Below are 4,922 nucleotides of genomic sequence, written 5' to 3'. Positions count from 1 at the left end.
CCATAACCAAGATCCATACGTTCATGGACACATTCATGGACTTGACTGAGCTATTTACACCCAATCTTCTATGCCCCACAGTGACTTATTTGATTTCCCCAATTTGAATGTTTTCCCCCAATTGGTCGAAATTAGGGTTTCGGCACTATTAATGAGAGTGGGTAATTGGGGAAAGATCGATGGACGCGATCAAGAAGGTGAAATGAGGGGATCAGATTGAAAGTGGAAGTAGGCTAGCACTTTTCGATCCGGCTATGGTGGAATGAGGCAACATCATATTGAAGAATTGGACCGAAATGGAAAAGGGAGAGTAGGAAGGGCCATGAGATGGATCAGTGAGGCTATGAATTGGAGTGTCAAAGTGTGGGTTATGGACTTATGGGAGAAGCATAGATTCTGGAACATGACAGAGAGAGAGAGAACGAAAAAAATGAAAAAAAGGCAATAAAAAAAATGAAAAAAAGGCTAAATGGCGTTGCTACCCTCGGTGAGGGGTTAGAAACTGAGTGTTGGGCCCTACCTGTCTCCTCCACGTCGAACACTGACGTCATATTAGGAGATAATTTGATTTTTTGTCTTATCGTTATGAGTTTTGAGAATAACACGTGATTAAAAATAAAGAAGAGGGACATAACTGATAAATGACCCAAAGTCCAAGGTAGTACACTGAATTTAATCCTATATATATATATATATATAACCAAACCGAACTCACCTTGTGATCAACTTGTGTGACCAACGCCAAAACTACTCTTTACACCCAAAGAGTAGCTCAACACCAATCAAGTCTCCCGCTACTGCTCTTCTGCTTGCTTTCACCTCCAACATGCATCAGCTACACCAGGCCACTCATATCGTCTCTTCACTAACCGAACACCAAATAAACTCCCTACATCAAACTTAACAATCACCACCACAATCTTTGAAGATCAAGGGCAGCCTCACTTACCCGAAATCAGTCTCTTGCTATGTTCACCTACTCGTCATTCCCAGGCTTGTCCAGCTCGAATACTCAATCACCTCTCACCCAGTAAGCCATCTAGAGGCGTCGGAGTTAAGGTCAGAGTCGAAACACTACCAGGACAAGCACTTTAACCGACGAAAAAGTTTCGTCGGCCTATTAGATTAATTTGTCGGCTAAGATCTTAGCTGATGAGCCTTCGTCAGCTATGGTTTCGTCGAGACAGAGTCGTCTGCAATGACTTTAGCAGACAAAACTAGAAGACGTCGTCGGCTATTATCCCAGAAGACATCTGCTGTTGCTTGGCCTGCTGGGTGGCATATACCGTGGCAGTATAGGCTGTCTAGAAGTCTGGGCGGCATGAGCGGCAGTCTGAGCAGCTTGTTGTTCTCGTAGTCTCTCAACTTCCGACTCTAGCTGAGTCGTCCTGTTGCTGGTCGAGGCTGTCTTTCGTTGAAATCCTGGAGTGGTCTTCAGGACCCCCTCGCCCTTCTTTCCGGGTCTGAAGTGTCGATCCGGGACATGGCTTAAGACATCTCTTCCTCTTGTATGTCCGGCCATGCCTCCCTCACTATAGCACTCATCACCTCGTCACTAGCCTCCCTCACCTTCGCCTAATTGGATAGAAAAAAAAATGATTAATTAACATTTTGACATATATATAAGTAAAATTAAAAATTTAAAAATGTAAGATGACTTACAATATCCTCTTGGGCGTCAGGATATGCCTTCTCGTACGTATAGACGTACCGGTTGACTTCTGAATGTTCCCAGGCCGTCTAGAACTTTTTTGCGTTTGAAGGTTCTACGTATAGTTTGTTTTTGAAACGGAACATTTACTTTACACTTGGTAAACAAGTTATACAACATTAGTAGGCATGTTGTGATTGTGATTATTAAACTTGAGAAACGAAAATCCGACGTCAGATATGACCATCATGATAAAATACATGTATGGGAAAAAATTTAACTTGATCCGACAAGGTTAAGTGCTCGATCCGGACGGTCAATCCCGTAAGTCAAAACCCTAAACACACGGAAAGGTCATTGGACCGTCTAAATTACGTATTTTGGCCGGACCTTCAACTAAAAATAGTTTCAAATCGATGAGACGCAACAAGTCGTATATTAGGGTATTCGTCGGCTAAGGTTTAGGGTTTAGGGTTTAGCCGACGAAATATTAGGGTTTAGCCGACGAAATCGATCAACTCAAATAAAACTCAAAATCAACATATATACACATATACGTATCTATGTATAGCTCCACAAACTAATTATGGACAGATTTCGACAACACCCAAACTTTTTCTCCCGTTTTTTTTCTCAGATGAGCTGCTGTCCAGATTTGCAAATATAAGTCACTTTAGGCGACGAAATTTAGATTTGCAAATATAAGTCACTTTAATTTCGTCGGCTAAACTTTTATATAGACGTTGGCTAAAGTTCACAGACTATAGCCGACGAAAAAATTTCTTTAGCCGACGAAATTTTGACCATAGCCGACGAAAGTTTAAATTTGCCGACGAAGGAAAATTTTGTCGGCTAACGTGGACTTTAGTCGACGAAAAAATAATTCGTCGGCCTAGTTTTTTTATTTTCGTCGGCTAAAGCCTTTCTTATGGTAGTTAAATCCTCCTTAGAGCCGAAACCACGTCGCCCGAAAAACCTCAACAAAACCCAGAAAGTTTCATAAAATGGGTTTTCGAATTAGGGCTTGGTTCAAAGGATTGAATACATGAAATTGAAGAAGAAGAGGAGAGGAACAAAACCCTACCTATCGGTAGCCACCTCGTCGCCTGAGCTTGCCGGAATCCGACGAACACAGTCATGTTCGTCGACTTCGATCTCCTCTAAAGGTGGAAGAATGTTTGTTTTGAGGACTGGGTCTTGTAGAGAAGAAAGAGAGGAAGAGATTGGTGGCGGTTTCATGGCATGCGGCGGCCGGAACTAGCGACACCACGCCGGAGCAGAGGAGGCAACCGGAGAGGGAGGGAGAGAAGCCTGGGATCGGGTCAACACCGAGTGTGGGCTTTTCTGAAGTCAACCTCTCTCTTTTCCCTTTATACTCAGATCAACGGTCAAGATCGAAACCCTAATTGATCGGACGGCCAAGATTAAAAGTAATATCCTAATTTCAAAAAATTAATTTTTTTTATCAACCTTCAATAAATCGTAGAAAATAGCTCGAAGCTCTAAAAATAATCCGAAGACACCGGTAAACTTGTGTCGACTTGCACTTCGATATTGGAGTCTTAACAGAAGAATTTGACATTTTAAGAAAAACTCGAAAATAAACTCAAACATTAACTTACTAGGTTACTGAGCACGGTTAAAATCTCCAGTAATTAATAGAAAACCCAGTAAATGGGTAAAATTAGATCCGGGGTGTTACAACCACATACAAGCCGAATCGTGGCAGGAAAACGGAGGAACACGCCAGAAACTGCAGACGTCCTCCTCGGGTTCTCCTCCTAGAGTGATGGCCGAAAATAGGATGGTGGTGACAAGGAGGTACTGATGTGGGTGATTCTGTGATCTGGCGCGGCCGGATACGACGGTGCGTGGTGGAGCTATACTCTATAACCTCCTCCTTTCTCTCTCGTCACTCGATCTAGGGCTTGGGCCAAAGCCTGAAGCCTTGAATCCTTTTTTTTAAATAACGAACTAATGGTCCATATGTCATGAAAAAGAATAAACAGCTGAGATTTATAATGGATATTTATTTTAGAAGAAAACTAATTTATTCGGGACCGATATCAAACTTGTTTGTCTGCCCAAATTACCATATAGTTGGGGACGGATCGAACACTTGTCCGTGCTCAAATTACTTTATTATATAATTATTGGGGTTATCAGGGGACGGATCTAAAATATGTCCGTACCCAAACTAACATTCATTTCATTATTTTATTATTTGGTATAAGTTTGGGGATGGTTTATAACATGTCCATGCCCAAACAAACATACAGTTGGGACAGATCTAAGTTATCTATGTCATATTAACTTACACTTGATTATTTTATTATTTCGGTGTTATTTTGGGGACTGATCTAAAACATGTTCGTGCCCATATTAGCATACAATTGATTATTTAATTATTTTAATACTATTTTGGGGACGGTTACTGAAACTGTCTGTGGCCAAATTATCACTTTAGGGAAGGACAATAAAAATCTCTGTATCCAAATTGTGTATAAGCACGTGGTAAGCAACTTTGTTGGAAATTTAGGAACGGACAACTCATATATATATGTCCCTCTTATGTCTATAAGGTACGGACAACCTCGTCTGTGCCCATTGATCTGTGCCTATTGATCGATTTGCTAGTAGTGTAGTAACAAATACTACTATCAAGCATAACAAAAACTACTACTAAGCAAAACAAAAGCTACTGCATTGGATACAATATAACAAATTCAATGGTATAAAAAAGTATGAAGCATTCTACAATGATATAATTATGTATAAAGCTACTTCCATAGTTACATAAAGCTATTACTGTAGTTCAAAATGTTTGCTACACTAGTTGTATAAAGCTACTATCAGTTTTCAATGGTGATGCTCAAAAGTCAAAACTCATTTCCATTTTGAGCACGATTTTCTTGGTTGGTCGAATGATCTCTAGGAGTAGAGGATGATGTAGCAGTAGTCATGGTCGACGCCGATAAGTAGGTCTAGTCGGTTTTTGTCCAAGCCGGAGAGAGGAACAGAGCTGACGTCAAAAATAGTGGGGCGGAGATCGGAGATTAGAGATCAAAGAACAAGGCCGAAGAGGTCAGGGTCGTCGTTGACGGTAGAGTTCGGCCAGTCGGAGATCAGAGATCAAAAAACGAGGCCGAAGAGGTCAGGGTCGTCATCGACAGTAGAGTTCGGCCGGTGGGATGGTCGATGTTGACTCTGGTGATGTAGATAGAGAGAGAGAGAGAGAGAGAGAGAGAGAGAGAGAGAGAGAGAGAGAGAG

Source organism: Fragaria vesca, linkage group LG2 (genome assembly GCF_000184155.1).
Source record: "Fragaria vesca subsp. vesca linkage group LG2, FraVesHawaii_1.0, whole genome shotgun sequence".
Taxonomy (NCBI): domain Eukaryota; kingdom Viridiplantae; phylum Streptophyta; class Magnoliopsida; order Rosales; family Rosaceae; genus Fragaria; species Fragaria vesca.
The sequence above is the reverse complement of the archived record's forward strand: the minus strand, read 5'-3'. Positions refer to the sequence as shown.